General features: G+C 36.9%; 1 long non-coding RNA gene across 1 annotated transcript; it reads left to right on the plus strand.

Moving 5' to 3' along the window:
• The first annotated feature begins 2,418 nt into the window (after positions 1 to 2,418).
• Positions 2,419 to 4,753, plus strand: LOC113281640. Its single transcript, XR_003326295.1, has 2 exons — positions 2,419 to 3,643; positions 4,126 to 4,753. It is a non-coding gene; the product is annotated as an uncharacterized LOC113281640 (long non-coding RNA).
• Positions 4,754 to 23,665: the final 18,912 nt, after the last annotated feature.

Consider the following 23,665-nt stretch of genomic DNA (forward strand, 5'->3'; position numbering starts at 1 on the left):
GGTTGGAACAAGGGGACTTGCAGGAACATGCAAGTCTCAAAGAAGAGCAATGAGCGCCTCTCCCAACCAGGGGACTTGCAGTAAGTATGCAAGCCAATGTCGCTTGAATGTGCAGAACAAGGGGACTTACGAGGAAAGCGCAAGTCCCAAACAAAACGATCAAAAAGGATAAAGGCGCTGAGGGCGCCAGAGGGAGGTGATAGACTGTTGAGAAGACTAACGCCTTGCCAAAACATCCAGGGGACTTAATGTAGATACCTGGAAAATGCCAAAGGAGGATATATGGTCTTCCCATATCCTAAAAGGAGTGATGTGCAACGCCCCATCCCCCTTTTATTAGCAGACACGTGCACAGTCAAGTCACGTGGGAAAGGTCATCTATAAGGATCTGAAGTACAACTGTACAACTGAAAGGACAATAGAAAGATGAGGAAAGGTAGGAAAGGACACATGTTTGACATTCCCATTTGAGGAAATGTCTATAAATAAGGGTCTTCTCTCAATTGACAGACTCAATGGTCATCTTGTGGGAAACTGTGTTCTACTTTCTGGAGCAAGTCTTTGTACCTTACTTTATCTGTACCCTGTATATCATGTATTGCGTACATGAATAAAGCCTATGTTAGTACCGCTGAATTGAACAAGAGCGAAGAACTCTCCAACCATACTGATGACATTGGAGCGCAGAATATGGTTGGTTTGAGTAAGGATATGGCCATGTCATAGATTGAAAGCGATCCTATTATATTCAATGTTTTTTACCCATATATAATATTTATCTAAATACGTGAAAATAAACTTTGGACAACAAAAAAATCCAAAAATCGTTTTGCACTGTTTAAGCTAAAGGATGTCCATCACCCATAGTGAAGTTGACCTCAGACCCGTTTCACTTTGCTTCAAATAAGTTATAACTAAGAGAAATCCTTGACCATTATGCTTGGCATGTAATGAAGTGGATTGCCTAGAAAACATGACGATAATTGCAATTACCAATGTCAGCGGTGAATTTCTCACCCAAGACACTATTAAAATTATGAATTACTCACCAATTGAATGAGTACTCCACTCTTTACTTCATTTATTATGTACATATCGTCACTGAACGTCTACCTTAGTGGGAAAAATAACATCCCATGATGAGCCAAATGTGTCATGCAGTAATAACACTATAATGCTTGGGGAAAAGTCTCATATTCTACGTTGTTAAATAATGCAATAATGTCCAAAACATGGCAAGAAAATATGTTTTGGACATCAATTAAAACTTTTAGAAGTCCACGTAGTTAAGCAGGTCTTACCGGTGAGTTTGAATGACTGTTATGTCAAATAAGCAACACCTCAAAATCACAAGAAAAAATCTAAGAATAGAGGATTTCATCAATGCAATGAAGTGTGATGCATCGGAGTAGTCCTCAAAAAAGCACATGTAAAAAAAGAGTTTTAATAAAATATAGATAAATATTATTTACGGGTATAAAAAAATTAAGAGAAAAAAATTGAGATATGATAGGAAAAAAAGAGTTTTAGTAAAATAAAAAAGTGAAAAATAAAGAGTAAAATTGAAAATTCCCAAACAGAAGCTAAGTATCCGTGTGATTTCGCTTAGCTACAAGGTGCATCAGATCTAATCAATCTTAAAGTGTAGCTAAGAGATATCGCTACATTCAAGCGACATTGAAGACCATAGGAGTTGGATTTCGCTAATTAAGTTGTAGCGAAGCGAAATCGTTGTACTTGACCTCAGAATTATGGTTTCTTTTTTTTATATGAAAGAAAGATTTCTTTGATAACAAATCAGCCCCTCATTTCAAGTCGGAGCTGATCAGAGATACATCTGGGTTGGTGGTCAGACATCCTTTTGTTTTCGAAAGAATGTCTGCCTTTTTGTTCCTCTGGAACATAGTAACATTTCCAATTTCTAAAATTTTTGAAGCAAAGAATAATATCTCTAAGAAAGTTATGAAATTGCCAATTAAAACTGACCCTTTAATGATAGCTTCAACCAAAATCATGGAGTTTGTTTCGAAATTTACTGCCTCCATCTTTAGCTGCTCAATCCCACTTCACTGCCTCCCAAAGCGCCATCCCCTCAATATGCTCCGGACTCATTGCTTGTTCAACAAAGCGACATTTTGTTCCTCTTGCAGTACCTGCAGAATTGCGAGTGTGCACCAAATTTAGGTCGCAACTACTGACACTGTGGCACACGTTGATGATCCCTACTTTGGTAAAGGGTGCCTATCAGAACCTTGTATTGTTGCTACTACTACCACACAAAACGGTGGATCAAAGTAAATCTAATCCAAATTTGTTTTTTATTCCTGTCAAAATCTAGTACTAGACCCACTAAATAATAAAGGGATTGCCATTTTTATTTTCTATTATAAAAACAAGTACTTGGTATTTTTTTAGGACCCATTTAAACTTTATTTCATCATTTTGCAATAATATCCCCAATTGATGTTATTGGACTTTAATTAGGAGAGAACTCGCTTTAATGTCTTTCTTCTTCTTCTCCTCCATTCCATGTGTAGGGCTTCAAAATTGACATAGTTTCCTCACCCTTCTCTTCTCGGGTATATGCATTTTCTCCCACCAGCTAAGGTAAAATAGAGAGAGTGCTTAAAAAAGGGTACAAAAATTGTTAAGGTTCTCATTTGGTTGAGTCTTTTTTTCATAAAAGAGACAAGCCTCAGAAATCATTACATAGACGATCCGGAATAGGAATAGGAATCGGAATCGTTACAGATTTTAAAAGATTCAAAAGGTTCAAAATACAATCACCAAAGTTAACAGATCTCCTCCAATTCTTGACTAGATTTCCTACCCATACAAACCTTACAACCAAATCAAAGTCCCGAAGGACAAATCCACATCAGGAGGCCAAGTTTGTTTTGTTTGAGACCAAACCAAACACACTTGCATCAGTGCCAAAAGCAGAAATGAAATCATAAGATTCAGCCAGGGTTTTTTAACACCTTGTAAAACAAGGTAGAGTAAAGAAAAGTAAACAAGGTAACATAAACTAAAACTAAATCTACAGTAGCAGGGGTCTTCTAAATCGGTTGTATGAGGTCTGATGAAGTCTGAATCGGTCTGAATCGGCATAGGAGTCTTGGTAACCATTGTTGTTGCAGAGATTGTTGTTGGAGATCTTGAAGTCAAATCTGTTCTTGATTCCTTAACTAGAGGTGAAGTTGTTTTCCTTACTATTGCAGGTGATATTTCTCCAGAGAAAAACATGATGTTACCCACTTCAAAAAATTGAAGAAAACCAACAAAACCCAAATTAAGATGCAGAAAACAACGTAAGTGAAATCAAACTAAAACAAAGAACTAAGAAAAGCTACATCCTTTTTTTAGATCTAGCAGGAAAACTAAGAACCAAAAAAACTTTAAGAAGTGAAAGATAAAGAGTTTGTAAGGGAGATCTTGAGATGGACTGCTCCGATCTGCTCCATGGAACAAATCGGAGCAGGTGGCTTTTAGGGTTTTGATGGGTCTGTTATCAGAGGAGGAGGAGGAGGAGAAGAGGAAAGGAAAGAGGAAACAGAAAAGTCCATTTGGTTGAGTCTTATTGTTGCCTTTATGCTAATATCTTTTGAAATTTCAGTTGTTAAAGACTTGGATGAAAAAACACGTGAGTTTTGATTTTGTTTCACTGTGGTCAATCCTCCGATTATATTTTAGAAAATCATAATTTCATTTATTTTGAGATGGTTTAATCTCTTGATTGTATAATTTTAATTACATCGATAAGAGTTCGTTATACATCTGAGCCTCACACATTCAATTAGAGGGTTCATTAAATGTTTAAAAATAATATGGTGCAGATTGATCGTTGAAAAATAAACGAACCAATTTGACGTATAGCGTGTGTGGTTCATTTTTCTTCTTACTTTTGATGTCCAAACTTGAAACTCTGAACTATAATATATTTTGAAGATAAATGGTTCCCTTTTCTTCTTACTTTCAATGTACAAACTAGGTTCAGTTTCTTTGGTATGTTTGTCATCCGAAGTGAAATGGTTCAGTCATTTGTTTTGTTAAATTTTATGGATCTGTAATCTGAAGCTATGGAAGCGGCTAGTACTACATCAACTGATCTGTATATTCCTACAGGGTTTGAATTGCATAACAGATTCCAGGGGCTGGGAGAAGACGAGGAAGTGGGTACATCACAGTTACAAATGGAAGATTCAGAAATTAGTTACACTAAACCGTCGTCGTCGGAGCCAAATATCGGATCAATTAGAAATTTGAGCTTGAAATCTGAAGCTACGGGCTTATTTCCTAATGGAACTCTAAATACAAACAAGAAGATCTTTCCGAAAAATTTCACTGATCCTCATAAGATTTCAGCTCCTAGTCTCAAGGAGTTAGGTTCTCTTATGGGATTTGGCTTCCCTTCTTCGAAGACAAATTGTCATCAAATTTTTAGCGAACTTCAGAAAAATCACGAAACTTTAATTATCGAGGATGAGGAGGACATTTGATAGCATCAGATGATTTGTTTGGTTGTAACCTTGTTTTTAAAAGCGTTGTCTCTAGGTTCGTCAAGTTGATTTTCTCTTATTGACCTTCTTACGTGCCCAGAGATCTTCGAATTTCTTTTCCTTTGTGCTTTCTTTGTTCTTTGGGCAATTTCTGCCCACCTTCAGCTGTAATAGCCTTCACGCGACTTGTGTGCTTTCTATTAATTTTACTTTTGCCGACCAAAAGAAAAAAGGTTGGGTTATTTATTTGTTAAGTTATCCAAATCTGAAAACTACATAATACGGTCATCCATTTAGTATGTTATCAGAATATAAAAATTACATAATTAGGTTCGGTCATTCATTTTACTAAGCTATCCAAATCTGGATAAAATATTGCCAAAACTCTGACATCATACGAAATTTTGGTACCAACAGTGTGTAAGGAAGAAACTCAAAGTCGTCTTTTTTGCTTCAAATTCTTCATAAATGAGCATGCCACATGAGCACTAGTAAGCCATGGCAGGAAAGTATTCAGGTTGCAATACGATATACATAAATAGGATGGATGCTCCAACTATATTTGTTAAAGAAATGATAATTACATTGGTGGAGTCATCTAACACGAGGCTCGGTAGCGACAATCGTTTTCCTTGGTCCCTGTCAATTTAAAACAAACCTCATAAGGAATACATTAACTTATAGATAACTAGATTAGACACGCTATTCGTAGTATTTACGCAGTTGCAAATAGCATTCTTATAGGAAACAATCTATCATATTTACCTCATATCCGATAAAGTTAGAAACTAAAATTGGTTTCAGGAAAATCCAATCGTTTGAGTAACCTTAAATAATCTAGAAATTAAACAATTAAGTGAGCATTGACTCTCTCACTTACTATCCTTATAACACTCATCGAGACAGTGGAAGAAAATATTAACTTATAATACTCCAAACACATGAGAGTATAAATCAAGGCCAACCCAAATCAAAAATCATCATTTTTACAGAAATATACGGTAAATTCTGCAGCTGGAAATAAATATATCATAATAACACTAGATATTTGTTGCAGCAATGGGGGCCGACGAAATGATGAACCTATCAAAATTTATTTCCTGAACATTATTCTGGTGGTTTGTCTAGATCAAAAAGAATTGAAAATTTAACCGTCAAAAATCCTATGTAAAAATTGTGTCTAAATCGCTCTTAAAAAATCTCAAATAGAGTTCTAGGTTTTCCGTGCACAAATCCGCATCAAAATAAGGTTAGAGCCACATTTATAGCGAGGTATTCTATAATATTTTACAAGTGTGAAACCAAACAACAATAGATGTACTTAATGACCAAATTTAGAACATAATGCAATAATCTGACACCAAGAGCAGTTTTCCTACACTGACCATTTTGAGACTGAAAAAACTTATCAACACAGACATTTGTTTTTCAACAACTATACTCTTTAAATGAAAAGCATCAGCACACACATCTATACTCCACCGTGGATAAAACTCATCACACCTACTTCCAAACTGTAGTTGTAGTTCCCAGAGTTGCCGTCTCTTATGAAGTGAAAGAATACCATGTAAACAGGGTTCATTGCGAGTTGTAAGGTTTCCAAAGTGCAGGCGAAAGTGAAAAACAGAAAAAGAAAGAAGGGCAATTTAGTAAGACCTTAGTAATAGTGAACAAATGGTTTCTTCTCTAAAAATTTGAGCATTTACTGTTGATATATATAGTGACTGATTGACCAATTGTAGTATTACAACATGCCACCATCATGAAGTGAAATAAAAAAGCGATGACAACTCTTGCTGCCAAATAGCAACAGTTTGACAATGGTAATGGACAACTAAGAAAAATATCTTCTGTAAAGTCATTTTTATTGGACTTAGCTCATATATAAGATGGCCTAAACAATAGTATTTTTCACGCCGGAATATTTAAACTACCTTATTACTGAAGAGCGACCAAAAAGAAGGATGGTTTGTCAGAGATTCTTGTAACATGAATGGCTTATCATTGTTTATTACTCAAAGATTCTTCATATGTTAGAAGACAAGAAAAAAAAAACAGTTATCAAATAATCACACTCATAGTCAACATCCTGGTAGCATTTTCAACTTCACGAGGATTAAACATCACATATTAATGGTTAAAACTGCATTTATCAAACACAAGGGATATAGCTACCTTCTCCAAAGCCAAACACCTGTTCATGTCTAGAGGAGGGAAAAAAGGTTTTTTCCTGTATCACTTTTTGTTTTTTTGTCGTCAAAAGGTACATAATCGACAACGATTATATAGCTTTATTTTACAAGTCGAACACAGCTTGTGCCAATTGTGGCACTGCAAAAATGCCCTTAATCGTTAGAAAGTATTAAGACACACTTTTTGGTTTCCCGTCTCTGTGAATTATTGTGCAGAATATTGTATTATCTGCAATTTTAGAAATAAAACATGAGTAAACATTCAATAGATCAAGACACTGTTCAAAAAAAATGAAAGAAAATATAACGACCACAATTCTAAGTTCAAAATGTCAACTGCTTCCAATTAGTTACTACAACAATTTAGGTTTTCAATGTAAGTAATAATACGACGAAAGCCTAATGTTTTTGAACAAAATATAATATGGATGGTTATTTGTATTTGTTTCTTATATATTTTGAGTACCCATCATTCAAAATTGTTCGTGAAAACGAAAAAACCTTGTCATGCATATCAAATAACTTATGAGCTAGTTCAATAGCTCTACAAACTATAATTAACATACCCATTGTCGAATTCCAAGAATCGTGTTTGCACTTTGCATCCTCCATAATATCATGTTGGGGGAGATTTACAAATCCGAGCCGCTATGCATAATGCGAAACCTACATAACAATGAAACACAATGCAAAAATAATACAACTCTGACGATATAAGAAGCAATCACACAACATATGTAATTATATGGAAAAACCAATCTAAGGTGAAGGGTAATAACCCACGGATAAATCTTCCATTATAATCAAATAATGGTTAAACACAATTCTCCCAAACTGGGGTTACACTCTTCTTCAAGATGCATATAGCACTTGAATATCAAATTTGCCTAATTACACGCACCACTAGGGTGTATCAACAATTCATTCACCTAAATATGTAATATTCACTATCGATTGACAATGCAAGAGTAATATTACTTACTAATAGGGTTTGGACAAACCCTAGATTTCCCTATTTGAAGAGATGTGAAAATTAATGGAACACTCTTCACCACACTAGCCAAACGGACCCTTGGACAAGAACCCTTCTTCTTACTCTTCAAGATCAACTTAAATTTCACCAAAAAAAAATGGTGGGTTCACTATTTTCTTATACTCTCACTGCCTCCCTTTCTTTCTCTTTTACACGAACAAGAGATGATATCTCCTGGATGTTTCAAAGTGAAACATAAAACCTAACCAGTCACCTATTAGGTAAACTCCTCTAATGGTTAAGGGAATAACCACATGTTGGACTATAAGTTATGACGGACCCAACAATCTCCCCCTCACGACTTATGGCGAGGTACCCATCACCAATAAACCTTCTCTATTATAGAAATGAACATGCTTGTACTTTGATAACGACTTTGTTATCATATCAATTAAAACCATTGTTACTTGTATGGATCTTATCAATTTGCAAGACCTTCTCATTGAGTACTTCTTGTATCCACTGCTACCTAGTATTCATGTGCTTGGACCTCGAGCGAAAAATCGAATTCTTGCTAAGACGAATCACACTCTGGTTGTCACACTAAACGATGAACCTTTATTGTTTCACACCGAGTTCTCTAACAAACCTCTTCGTCCATATTATATCCTTGCAACTCTTTGTGGCTACAATGTACTTTGCCTCTCTAGTAGACAATGTGAAAAAGCGGGGGTCTAACAACCACACCCAATATTTCATTTAGGCAATCTATATGGACTAACTCCAATATTTTTCCAAGAGAATCAACTATACAGTTAGACTCAATCAAGGAAAATACATCCAAGAGTTATATCTCAATTTCTCAAATCAATCTGCAATCGAACATATAGAAATATGTGAGCCGGATTAATATGAGAAATAACTTGGATGGTATCAAAGACCAATATCCAAGCGTCAATCAATTTCAACCAACAACCAAAGGTTGGATTCACCAATTGATTGAACTACGCACAACCTGTGATATTTCAGTTATATAAAAATATAATGTGGAAAAGAAATAACACATACACCAGAAAATTGTTAACGAGGAAACTGCAAATGCAAAAAAAAAAAAAACGCGACCTAGTCCATATTTGAACACCACACTATATTAAGCTGCTACAGACTCTAGCCTACTACAAGATAACTTCGGACTGGAATGTAGTTGAGCCCTAACCAATATCACATTGATTAAGGTACAACCATTTTCCTTACGTATTTTGAACTACGCCGGATTCTGCGCACTTGATTCCCTTAGCTGATCTCACCCACAACTAAGAGTTGCTACGACCCAAAGTCGAAGACTTGATAAACAAATTTGTCTCACACATAAAAGTCTATTGAATAGATAAATATTTCTCCCACGGAAATACCTACGAGTTTTTGTTCTGTCTTTTGATAAATCAAGGTGAACATGAACCAATTGATACACCGGACTTATATTCCCGAAGAACAGCCTAGTAATATCAATCACCTCACAATAATCTTAATTTTATGGTAGCGAAACAAGATATTGTGGAATCACAAACGATGAGACGAAGATGTTTGTGACTGCTTTTTATCTTACCTATCGGATATTAAATCTTGAGCAAATCTTAGAGAAGATAGTACTGAATACGATAGAACAAAGTAAGATCAGAACAAGCAACTACAGAGAAAATAATTGGGCCTGGCTTCAGAATCCCAATGAAGTCTTTAAGTCGTTAATCTATAATGGTTTTAGGAAAAACCTAGGTTAAAGGAGAATCGATTCTAGTTGCAACTAGTATCACACATGAGGTGTGGGGATTAGGTTTCCCAGTTGCTAGAGTTCTCCCTTATATAGTCTTCAAATCAGGGTTTGCAATCAATGTCACCTTGGTAACAAAGCATTCAATATTCACCGTTAGATGAAAACCTGATTAGAGTCAACCTAATATCTTTCAACCGTTAGATCGAACTTAGCTTGTTATATACAAATGAAATGTGACTTCATTTAGATATGAGTAACCGTATCTAAACGTGTACACTTAGTTGGCTCAACAATTGTTAATCGAAGTTAGCCATATGAACACTTTCATATCAACCTTGTTCATCTTAATCACAACTAGTTCAAATGACTCAAATGAAACTAGTTACAGAGTTGTTCAATTATTTATATTCTCACAGAAGTATACAAGACATAATTGAAGCAAAATCGATTTTGATTCACTCGAATCAATTCATGAACATTATAGCCACGGTTTGAAAAATATTGCATTCCATAATATATAAATGTATTTGTTCATGAACAAACCGATTTTAGAACTTAACCCACTCAAGTATGCAAACAGGTACGCATACCTAAGTAGCGGACTTGGTCTGGGTTCGCCAATATGTGAACGAGTACGCATAATGTCGTACATGACCAAACTCGGTTGAATTCACGGACTTGAACTTTTAAGTCGTTACGCATACGAGTATGCATACTAAGTTATGAGACTTCAACTATCAAACCAGTACGCATACATGGTTCCCGGACTTGGAATAACTTGCAACAGTTAGCATACAAGTACGCATATTGTGCTATATCCAAATAATGGTTAATTATTCTAAACTCCATGTTAATCATTGAAACATTCTTAGAAGACGGGAGTAGCTGTTTCACACAAACTATTAGATTCAAAGCAATTTTCAAGTGATCAAAATATCAATACGAAACATTCCGAGTCTACATCAAATGATTGTCTCACACAAATCATGTAAAATGTTACCGGACGATTTTCACATAATCATCTTTTGAATTTCATCAAGAATAAAGATGAACTTGGTTAAAGCGAATGCTTACCAACACATATTTCGAGAAATATGTAAGCGAGTGAAACTCAACTCGAAATATCAAATGTGTATAAAGTAAAGTCTATATATCTATACGACTTTTGTCTCAATAGGAGATAAAATAAAAATAGACTTCTGAGTGATAGATGAGTTCGAGTCTCCACATACCTTTTGTTGATGAAGTTCCACAAGCTCCCCTTAGTAGTTCTTCGTATTCAATCGATGGACGCCGTGAAGTCTAAAGCTCAAAAGTAGACTATAAATCAAGACTTATAGTTTTGGAAACTAAACTTGACAAACAAGCTTGAGATGGCAACGGTTGCGATTTCGACCGAGCAGTGCTTAACAATCTCCCTCTTTGTCAACTTCAGTGATGAAACTATCAATATATATGGATTACAAAATAAATAAACTTTGTAGCTTCTCATACAAATGCTTGATTTCCTTGGTTCTTCAACATTACTCGAAATCTCCGTCACGTCCAAGTACTTCAGTGATTCTGAACGTGTTCAACTAAGCATCATAGTTGTTGAAAATCCGTAGCCATAACAATAAGAAAACCATTGTTCTCAATTATTGTTATACAGGGTCATAGTATTATTACACAACATCTAAGTTCAATTGTATCACAACTTTGACAATAATACTATGGTGATATGTATCACTCCCCCTAGTCAATACTTCATCTCACAATGAAAACCGCTCCACCTTACATAATGATCCGTAAACCATATGTATTTATAGTGTGAATTACACAATACTTCTCCCCTTTTTTGTCAATATAATTTGGCAAAGGTACGAAAACTAGTGGGATCATAATGAAATTCTCACAGAGATACTTCATGACTAAAAGATAACATATCAACTTTGTTTTGATGATTTCACATAGACGAAACTTAGTGTATTCATCAAAGAGTTTGTAAAGATACAAGAAAACTCCTACAATATTCCACAGCCGCACTCCCCACAAAGATTTAGCAATTAAGCACGAGTTCAATGAAGAAATCTCCACCATAAAATGTCATTCCCGAAAGGAATAACAAGAGCGACCTTAATTTTACAAGAAAAAAATGATTTCTTTGGACATTAACAAATTACATGAAACATGAATTTGTATTCAGAAAAATCAATTAAATTAACCACAAGAGAACCCATGATTAATTTAATCAGAAATGCTCAACACAAGAAAACTTACGGAGCCATACAGTACTTTCACATAGAAGTGGATCAGGGAAAGATCAATACTGCGGAATATTCAAAGATTCATTATATTTTTCATCAATATTTGCATAATGATATCATAGACTTAATCTTTGCAATTCAAAAGTTCATTCTATTTTCCATCACTATTTGCATAATGACAGAATAGACTTAACTTTTGACATATATGGGATAATCATAGTTTACGGACGCAAACACACATATTCCATAACAATTTTTGCAATATATAAAACCAATAAAGATTAATACTGCAAAATCATCTTCCAAATAAACTTTAGAATTTAAATAGGTAAATATAAAAACATTGTAAGATGAAAATCATTGGCAATAGCAATGTGTAATAAAAAAATAAGCTATTCTAAACCCTAGTTGTCCTTCTTAAAACACAAGAATAAATTCTCATTAGAAGTTTCCTAGACAAAATAAAAACCAACGAGAGAAAAAGAATTCAATCATCTTCTTCATCATCGGAAACCATCCAAGAGGCTTGAACTATATCCATATATATCTTCCTTGATTTCGGGAAACTTAGTAGCAATTACACGTAATTGTTCTTGCACACATTTTATCTTGGAATCGATCTTACGCGCATCCTTGTGAATTTTATGAAGAAGACTCAAGGTGGTAGGATCACAAGAACCGTCAAGGGAATTACATCTTTGTCTTTTGCAAGCATTATCCTTCATACATTTGAAAGTACAAGGACGAACAAGTTTGGGAGTTCCAGTAGAATTGCCAATAGGAGCAATAGAGTATGTTTGACAAATTTGCTCAATTAAGCAAGGAAAGCCCAACTTCTTGTTGGATGATGTCATTGAGAGCATTTGAAGTATGACTCTGCAAACTCACGAAAATATACTAACTCCGCAAACTCACGACTCCACCGAGAATTCTCAATTGTGGAGGGACAAAGATTAGATATACCAAGTTTTCGGAAAGACATCAAAGCAAGACTAAGATAATTAGGAAATTTCCCTTCAATCCAATCAACACTCTCACCACAAAGACCATTAGAAATGGCTTCATAAGATGGTCTTTCTTCCCTTGGTCTAGGAAGGCGAAAATTATCAAAGGGAATTTTGGTAATCCTTGAAATCAACTATCTATTAACGAGAATCCCTTCTCTATTTATCATGGTCTTGAATTCCATGTCATCAAGATTAACATCATGGATGTTAGCATAGAAGATTCTTGTGAGAGTGTCAAAACCTTCACCAAGACCATTAAAGATGTTTCCAAGATTAAATTTTTCAAAACAAACCAAATCTTCTTTATGACAACTAACCATATCCAATTTCTTTTCTAGAATGAAACCACTAGAAGAAATCCTTTCAAAGATCTTACTACTAGAATCATTAATGAATCTAATTCTAATAGAATCTTGATTTTTAGGTATAATCATGCTAGAAGAAGATGAATCCAAGTTTTTTGAAACCTTGAAATTTTCCATGAGATCAAAAAACTGAGAAATCAAAAAGAAGGAAAAACTTACTTGAAATGCTTCTTAGGGGTGAATACAACCCTTTGCCTTCCTTGGACCTCCAAGAATGATTTTAATGGAGTTAAAATGTGAACCCTAAAAAAGACTTAGTTCACGTACGCGGACAAGGGAAGGAAGAAGAAGAATATGCGTACCACAACTCTTATATACCCATTAATGGGCTTGGACCCGTTCATGAACCGCGACCCACAGACGGAAAGTGGGATTTTTTACATCGTTTAATCATCAAGGTTCGCACATTGTGAAGAAAATCAGCATAGTGCAGTAAAAACATAGTAGTAGAACTACATCACTTTATTTAACCTCATGTGGACATAAAATTTTTGTCGAACGAGTTTTTCTTCAAGGAAAAATAAATTTCAAAAATAAAACTAACCCATTATACAAAGACACAAAACAAAATCAGATTGTTACTTGCCCCATTCCAAGCTATATACAGATAGGGTGACGCCAATCTTGTCACCAAGAGGCAAGATGAGCATATGAATCCTCATGCATCTTCTCCGGTCGATATTTGTGAAATGTACTAGAAGTATAATCATGATAATGATGATACTCAGGGTTATTTGAAATTTTTGACTCCTTATGATTAAAGGAAGGATTTTTCCAATGGATGGAACTTGCAACACCACCTGTAAAAATCTTTTTATCGATTTTGACCGAGTTGTTGCAAAAACTCGAATGTGTTCCACGAATGATATAATTATAATTTTTGTCAGCACAAACCTTTTCCTTTGTTTGTGGGTGAAAACTGTTTCTGCTGATTTTGGTAATTTTGGGTGCGTGGATGAGAAACGAATCTAAACCCTAAATAATGCATTGCACGGGAGTAGTACAATCCTGGCCGAAACCAAGAAATGGTCGTTCCAGGCTTGCTTCGGTCACAAAGTGAAGGAGAAGGGTTGGTCTTAGGGAGGGAAGCGAAGAAAGTGTTGAGACCAGAATCGTTGATTATGAAGGTGTGGTTGTTTACGACTTGTATCAGAAAGTAGAATTGGCTAGCAACATGGATAGCTATCAGGTGATTTCTGGATACTGTGTTGTTCTCTGACCAAAACCTGTCGTTTGGCGAAAATAGGTGAAGCCTATTTATACAAGTCATATTGAAACGTACCCTGGTCTCGTATGAAGTGGAAACGATTGAGTGGTGGAAGAATAGAGTAACGTGTAACCGTCGGACATTATGCTTCCATGGTGAAGGAAATGAATCCGTTTACACCGTTACTTTTCACCATCACTAATTGTCTCACTTCATGACACTTTCTTGTAACGGGCGTATTGCACGCCGCATGCTGTAAACCGCCAGACCAATACCCTGATGAGTATCCCCCAGTTTTGTGACATGTTTGATGTCTCGAGTGTTTTCGTGGAAAACATGTAGCAGTTTGCTACGGGTGACAAGTCAAAGTCAAGAGACTTGCCGCAGGAAAAATAGCATGTGATGTTATTATGTTTATCTCGGATGGTCGCCTAAAACTCGCCACAAGCCGGTCATTTCGGTGGCGAACTTGGATGGCTGAGATCGCACCTCATGAGGAAGGGTAGTCGTTGATTATGACTATCTTCTGTTGGCGCCTAGTAATGGCACAGTGGTGTATTTGGTGTATGCTAGTGGCACTGCGGCATGACTGGCACAGCTCGTGCATGCCAGTGGCACGGTGGTGTAAGTGGCGCCTGGCGTAGCCATGACCACTAGATTTAGGCGGCTGGTTGCCTAAAACTTGCCACAATTCTGTCAGTTCGGTGGCGAACTTGGGTGGATGAGATTGCATCTCATGAGGAAGGACGACCATTGATTATGGCCATATTTTGTTGTATAGCAAAGTGGCGCCATTAGCATAGTGGCACCTGGCGTAGCCATGACTTAGCGGCATGCCAGTGGCGTTGCCGTGGAAGCTGTTTCGGCATATTGGTGTTAGACCCAAATATGACTCCGGCAACATTGTACCTGTTGCTAAGTTAAACTTAAGGCTTTAGGAGAATCACTTAACCTAGTTGGCATGACGACTTTAGCTAAACTAGGTTTGGCGTATTGAAACCTTGATTAGCACGTGCGTTGAGGCACGACGGCGTGGTTGACATAGATGGCGCATGCCAGTGGCACGATGATGCAAGTAGCGCCTGGCGTAGCCATGGCTGCTAGATTTGGCACATTGGTGTTAGACCCGAAATGTGGGTGGCAACATTGGCCTTGTTGCCACATTAATCCCAATGCTCTGGGGAATGTTACTTGACTTGGTTGGCGTAGCAGCTTTGCCTAAAGGGTTTGGCATGCCGAAACCCTAAGTAGTGTGTGTGTCATGCGGACGCGGCATGGCGACACTTCTTGTGCAAACGGTGCCATACCTATGCCAAAGGAACTATAGCAAGTCCAGGGTGTGGAAACGGCCACATGAGTAAAGATTGCGTGGGAGGCTATGATATGACGCCATTCCTAAGGCTTCCTGGGTCCCACACGGATCGTGGCATGTTGTGGGGTCGAAGTGGCATAATTTGTGTCACGACTGGAAATTAGAACTTTGGTTAATGCAGAGTCGTGCTTCTGACTAGAAAACCCTAATTTAAGCTTATCATGGCGTTGGCCACGAACAGGAGGTAGGTTAGCACGCAGGGTACTATTGATGGCATGTTTTGGCATGCTGCCACAAAGTGGCATGTTGGCATGTCGCTCATCTCATTGGCGCAACATGACATGTTTGGCATGTTGGCGCGGTTTTTGGAACCAATTGGCTTCGTGACCATCTGGCGCAGTTTCCCCTTTTTAACATTATGGCAAGTTTAGAGCAATCTGATTGGTCAAAAAAGAGGGTCGGCCAAGCATGGGCATGGCCACACTTATGGTGTGAGTGTGGCGGCTTTAGAGCGACCTGATTGGTCGATGGGAAATGGGGCCGGATAGTATGGTCCCATCCACAACTTATGTGCGTGTAGCGAGTTTAAGGCGACCTGATTGGTCGAGGGAAATAGGGCCGGTTTAGGATGGGGCGTGGCCAATGGAAAATGGTGCCGGCTTGGCTTAAGGCATGGCCACGCCTCCCTTTGATGTTGCTCATATCCTGCGGCTCCTTGTTTTCTGATTCTGGGCAAGATTTTGCATCTACTAATCCATGGCGGATTAATTACCTAGTTTGCCTAGACTTAATTTCGACAAGCAAGGTCTGATATACTGCGCAAGGCGCAAAACCCTAACTTTTGCAAATTAGTCAGGATAATTGATTGAATTCTATGTGTTGACACAGAGTTCTTTTAAGTTCATTGCCAGAGAGCAGCATGCTTTCTGATTGAATACCTTATGCAAATACCTCATCCTTCATACTTGGAAATTCGTGCTACTCTGGTGCGAGTGAACACAAATCGTCATGCCATATCAACATTAAGGGTTCAACCGGGGAACATAGCACAGAAAGCATTTAAAGAAACTTATATTAATTGAACGTAGGCAAGGTGCCAAAATTTACAGAATACCTGGGATTGTTGCTACATGCACCATTCTGGGTAACTTTCATGAGAGAATATTGAGTTGCTCAATAAGTGTGCCAGTGAAGAGGTTTAAACACTCATCACTTTTACATGGCTCTGTCTCTTTACAGAGTGACGTCCTATTAAATATAGGATTTTACAATTTTAGCCCTGAACTAAAAGCCACCATCAACACTTAATCAAGACAAGTTGTTCCTGAGATTTGAAAACGTTTTCAACAACCATAAACAGATCTTTGTCAATTGATCCATATCGATAGTATACCTCAAAAAGATTAATAAGAAGTCTAGTGAGGTTCCATATCCTTGAGCTTTTATTCACACGTTTCCTGCAACGAACCTTTTTAAAGGAATCTTTAATTTTTCCTTTAGATTGTTTTCTATCATCTAGGATTTCTAACGTCTTAGATGATGTGAGATTATCTTGAGAGACCAGTACTCTAGACAAGAATAAACTCTGAACAATCTTTGAAGATTTTTGGTATGTGTCACATATGCCCAGAACAAGTTTCCCAAGGAGATTTCCCATAGGGACAGTCTTTGAGAACAATCAAACACAAACTTATTAGGTTTATCGTGTTTGCCTGCTCCAATACCAATTGAAAAAACGGGGGTCAAACAACCACACCCAATATTTCGTTTAGGAAATTTGTATGTACTAACTTCAACATATTTCCAAGAGAATCAACTAGACAGTCAGAATCAATCGAGGAAAATACATCCAAGAGTTATATCTCAATTTCTCGAATCAATCTATAGTCGAAAAGATAGAACTCTGTGAGCCATATTAATATGAGAAATAACTTGGATGGTACCAAAGACCAATATCCAAGCGTCAATCAATTTCAATCAACAACCAAAGGTTGGATTCACCAATTGATTGAACTACGCACAACGTGTGATATTTCAGTTATATAAAAATATAATGCGAAAAAAAAAACACATACACCAGAAATTTTGTTAACGAGGAAACCGCAAATGCAGAAAAATCCCGGGACCTAGTCCAGATTGGAACACCACACTGTACTAAGCCGCTAAAGGCTCTAGCCTACTGCAAGTTAACTTCGGACTGGAATGTAGTTGAGCCCTAACCAATATCACACTGATTAAGATACAGTCGTGTTCCTTACGCCTCTTGAACCACGCCGGATTCTGCGCGCTTGATTCCCTTAGATGATATCACCCACAACTAAGAGTTGTTAAGACCCAAAGTCGAAGACTTGATAAAAAAATCTGTCTCACACAGAAAAGTACGTTGAATAGATAAATTTGTCTCCCACGGAAATACCTACGAGTTTTTGTTCCATCTTTTGATAAATCAAGGTGAACATGAACCAATTCATACACCAGACTTGTATTCCCGAAGAAAAACCTAATAATATCAATCACCTCACAATAATCTTAATCGTATGGTAACGAAACAAGATACTGTGGAATCATAAACGATGAGACGAAGATGTTTGTGACTACTTTGAAAAAGCGGGGTGTCTAACAACCTCATCCAATATTTCGTTTAAGCAATCTGTATGGACTAACTCCAATATAGTTCTGAGAGCACCAACTAATAAAGTGAGATCAATCAAGAAATATATCCAAGAGTTATATCTCTGTTTCTTAATGTAATCAGCAAATCAAACAGACAGAAATCCGTGAGCTTGATTATTATAAGAAACAACATGGACGGTATCAAAAACCAATATCCAAGTGTCAATCAATTCAATCAACAACCAAAGGTTGGATTCACAATTGATTGAACTTACGCACAACCTGTGATATTTCAATTATATAGAAAATATAATGCGGAAAATAAATAACACAGACATCAGAAGTTTTGTTAACGAGGCAACCGCAAATGCAGAAAACCCCCAGGACCTAGTCCATATTTGAACACCACACTGTATTACGCCGCTACAGACACTAGCCTACTACAAACTACTCCAAGTTAACTTTGGATTGAAATGTAGTTGAGCCCTAACCAATCCCAGCAGGACTCTGCACACTTGATCCCCTTAGCTGATCTCACCCACAACTAAGAGTTGTTACGACCCAAAGTCGAAGACTTAATAAACCAATCTGTCTCACACATAAAAGTATATTGAATAGATAAATATGTCTCCCGCAGAAATACTTATGAGTTTTGTTCCGACTTTTGATAAATCAAGGTTAACAAGAACCAATTGATACGCCGGTCTTATATTCCCGAAGAACAACCTAGTAATATCAATCACCTCACAATAATCTTAGTCGTATAGTAGCGAAACAAGATATTGTGGAATCACAAACGATGAGACGAAGATATTTGTGACTACTTTTTATCTTGCCTATCGGAGATTAAATATTGAGTAGATCTTAGAGAAGATAATACTCAATACGATAGAAAACGGCAAGATCAGAACACGCGACTACAGAGAAGATAGTTGGGTCTGGATTTACAATCCCAATGAAGTCTCCATGTCATTAACCTACAGGGTTTTGGAAAAACCTAAGGATAAAGGAGAATCGACTCTAGTCGTAACTAATATCACACAAAAGGTGTGTGGATTAGGTTTCCCAGTTGCTAGAGTTCTCCCTTATATAGTCTTCAAATCAGGGTTTGGAATCAATGCTACCTTGGTAACAAAGCATTCAATATTCATCGTTAGATGAAAACCTGATTAGACTCAAGCTAATATCTTTCAACCGTTACATCAAACTTAGCTTGTTACACACAAATGAAAAGTGACTTCATTTAGATATTAGTAACCATACCCTAAACGTGTGCATCTTGTTGGCTCAACAATAGTTAACCGAAGTTGGCCATATGAACACTTTCATATCAACCTTATTCATCTTAACTATAACTAGTTCAAATGACTCAAATGAAACTAGTTCTAGAGTTGTTCAATTGTTTATATTCTCATAGAAGTATACAAAACACAATTGAAGCAAAATCGATTTTGATTCACTTGAATCAATTTATGAACATTATAGCCACGATTTGCAAAAGATTGCATTCCTTAATATATAAATGAATTAGTTCATGAACAAACCGATTTTAGAACATAACCTACTCAAGTATGCAAACGGGTACGCATACCTAAGTGCCCGGACTAAGTTTGGGTTCGCCAGTATGCGAACTGTTAGAGCATAGCTCGGTCAACCTCGCATGCGTTTCTATCTCAAGCATGTTTGTCAATGTTAGTGATCAAAACTATAAGTCTTGATTTCTAGCCTACATAGCTAAGTCTCGGACTAGGATAGAAAAGTGTAGTTGAGCTCAAGGACTTCATGGCGATTCATCATACAACGACGAAGATCTATACAAGGAACCGTGGAACTTCATCAACAAAAAGGTATGTGGAGACTTGAACTTATCTATCACTCAAAAGTCTATCTCTTCTATCTCCTACTTCTTATGAGACAAAAGCCGTATGTTATATAGACTAGATCATACACATTTGACATTTCGAGCTGAGCATTCATTGCTTATCTTTTATCTCGAAATCGTGTGTTGGTAAAGCATTTCGCTTTGATCAAGTTTATCTTCACCTAGTGACGAAAGTCATGAAAAGTTTCAATCACTTTGAGAATTGCTCTGACGTGAATCGATCTGTGAATAACGACTACATAGCGTCCTCTGAGAATGTCTCAATGACTGAAATGAGAGTTTAGATTACATAACCATGTATTCCTTGAACCGAAGTTTTCGAACTTTGTTGATCAAGAGAAAACGGGAGGATTGTGGAATTGGTTTGCCAAGTCCGTGAACCCAGTCCGCGAACTGAAGGAAGTTCTCTTTCCGAGAATTTCTGCTGAGTTTGGTAAACTCAACCGATTAACTTAAGTCCGCGAACTTGTTTGTGAACTTAAGAGGTTATAATCTAAAGATGTGCTCTGAACATGAAACATTAAATTACTAAGGAATGCTTTATGCAAACCGTGGCTATAATGTTCATGAGCCGATTCAATCGAATCGAATCATGATAGACGCATTTATGTGTCTATTTTGTCCTCAATGTTTCGTATTGTTAGTACTCGTTTTCGTCCTTATTATGGTGTTTTGTGTGTTTGTAGGTATTTTTTGGAAATAAATATTGTTGGAAAATTCGGCTCGAGAACTTGCACGGGACACCCCTGGAGGACATTTACTATACGGACCCCAAGATTGGATAAGGGGCACCTCAGTTGGGCACCTACTATTCGCACCCTCGGTTTGGTTAGGGGGACACCCTTCTTTTACTTGGTTTTGGCGGGAAAGTGCAGGTTTGAATTTTGTTCGCCTGGGGAATTTGTTGTTTCGAAATTTGAGGAGTTGTGGCGAGATTCAGTTACTCCAATCGACTCATTCCAGCCTGTTACACTCACACAGGACTGGTAAGTCCTTCAGATTCGAAAAACGTGGGTTAAATACGTGGATTTTCTACACAACATGAAGTACGTGTGCGGATGAGATAATCACGGGATTACAACGTGATTTTACGTGTATTGCTCGTGTTTGGATCGAGCTTGGCCGCTGCAGAAGCGTGTAGGAGTTAAATAAGGAATATTCAACACTCATCGACAGCGTGAGAAGAGAAGAAAGGGAAGAAAATATTCCCGAGAAGAAAATATTACGGTTGATTGATGGGAGAATTATCTGCAGTTATTACGTGATATTTCAATGATGTTGGGTTATAAATAGAGGATGGGATAGCAGTGAGACGAGACGGAGAGTTTGGGGAGATTACAGAGCATCACAGAGTCGAGATAATCACTTGCAGGAAAATTCTTTTCTGTTGGTGCAGCGAAGAACTTTAGACGCACAGAAACTGTCATTTTGCAACAGTGACAACGACAATCAATCGAGGGTCGTATAACTATAGTGTATGTGACAGTTACCTTTTATCGTACTTTGTAACAGTTCGGTTTGTAACAAATATAATTGTTTCAAACCCGATTTTTCATTATTTCTCCCTTATTCATCATTTGTAAACCATTTTTTGAGCATAAATGAATTTCGAGCGTGTTTGCAACATGATGATGTGCTAATTCTCTCACAACCAAGGCAATGAGGAAGCTATTTACGCATGAATAATTGGTAATCATTTATTTTCTCTAATTTATAATTTATAATTCACTCAATCACTGCTTTTGCAGAGTTTTTAATTGTTTGCATAATTTTCTTCATTAGTTGTGATTCAATTTGATAGGTTATACTTTGTTTAGTTAATCTATGCATAAGGGATACAATTAATATTTGAGAATATGCCTGATTATATGTGAATTAAGAAATAAGGGACTTAATATATAATTAGAGTGTTGAGTTATTTACCATAATCTATTCATATGTAATAGTGGAATTAGTGTCTTGGTTGTCTTTAATATCTTGAAATCAATCTTGTATTAAGTTTTCTCTATTTTTAAGTTTTATTAAGTCTAGAATCTTTTGCTTTCACAAGCTTCAACGAACTCATTACTACAACTCAATTGAAGATCACATCAAATCATCTTTGTTTCAATTGTGTCTTGTATAGTTACATAAGATCTCATAGCAATTGAACAACTTTTTAACTAGTTCATTTGAGTCACTTGAACTAGTTATGGTGAAGAAAAACAAGGTTAATATGAGATGCTCATATGGTTAATGTATTGGGTTACTATGTTGAACCAACATACACGTACACGTTTGGGTATGGTTTTCACGAACCCAGTAAACGTCTACCCAAGTGTGTGTGACAAGCTAAGTTTTCGATCTAACGGTTGAGAAATATTAGCTTGAATCTAAATCAGGTTTTCATCTAACGGTGAATAAGGATTGCTTTGTAACTAAGGAAAAACCCTGATTTGAAGGCTATATAAAGGAGACATCTAGCATTGTGCAAAACTAATCCCCACATGTTTGTGTGCTACTAGTGCGCCCGATAGAGTCGATCTCCATTAACCTTTGATTTTCTTCTCTAAAATCAAGTTAACGACTTAAAGACTTCATTGGGATTGTGAAGCCAGACCGATACTACTTTATCGTAGTTGTGCGATCTGATCTTGCATCTTCTATCGTACGAGTACAATTGATTGATTGGCTTGAGATCGTGAGAGTTCTCCGATATGCAAGATAAAGAAGTCACAAACATCTTCGTCTCACTGTTTGAGATTCCTCAACAATCCGCTTGTGTAGTCGGGAAGGATTGTAGAGAGATGATTGATTAATCTAGGTTGTTCTTCGGGAATATAAGACCAGATTATCAATTGGTTCCTGTTCACCTTGATTTTATATCAAAAGACGGAACAAAACCTAGGGTTTATCTGTGGGAGACATATTTATCCTTTGATAGACTTTTCTGTGTGAGACAGATCTGTTTATTATCAAGTCTGTGATTTTTGGTTACAACAACTCTTGGTTGTGGGTGAGATCAGCTAAGGGAATCAAGTGCGCAGTATCCTGTTGGGATCAGAGGCGTAGGAGTACAACTGTACCTTGGATCTGTAGGAGACTGATTGGGGTTCAACTATAGTCCAGTCCGAAGTTAGTTTGCAGTAGGCTAGTGTCTGTAGCGGCTTAATACAGTGTGTATTCAATCTGGACTAGGTCCCGGAGTTTTTCTGCATTTGCGGTTTCCTCGTTAACAAAATTTCTGGTGTCTGTGTTATTTCTTTTCCGCATTATGTTTTATATAATTGAAATAATACAGGTTGTGCGTTCGTGATCATCAATTGGAAATCCAACCTTTGGTTGTTGATTGATATTGATTGATCCTTGGACATTGGTCTTTGGTACCGTCCAAGTATTCATTGTATTTGATAAAGACTCGCTATTGTTTTTTGCTTGAGTAAAAATCAAATCAAGAGAGAGATATTAACTCCTTGAGATATTTTTATCTAGATTGAGTCTGAATGTCTAGTTGATTCTCTAGCAAAGTATTTCGGAGTTAGTCCATACAGATTGCTAAGCGAAATATTGGGTGGTGTTGTTAGACCCCCGCTTTTTTACGAACGAGTACTCATACCTC

The sequence above is a fragment of the Papaver somniferum genome, chromosome 5, assembly GCF_003573695.1.
Source record: "Papaver somniferum cultivar HN1 chromosome 5, ASM357369v1, whole genome shotgun sequence".
Taxonomy (NCBI): domain Eukaryota; kingdom Viridiplantae; phylum Streptophyta; class Magnoliopsida; order Ranunculales; family Papaveraceae; genus Papaver; species Papaver somniferum.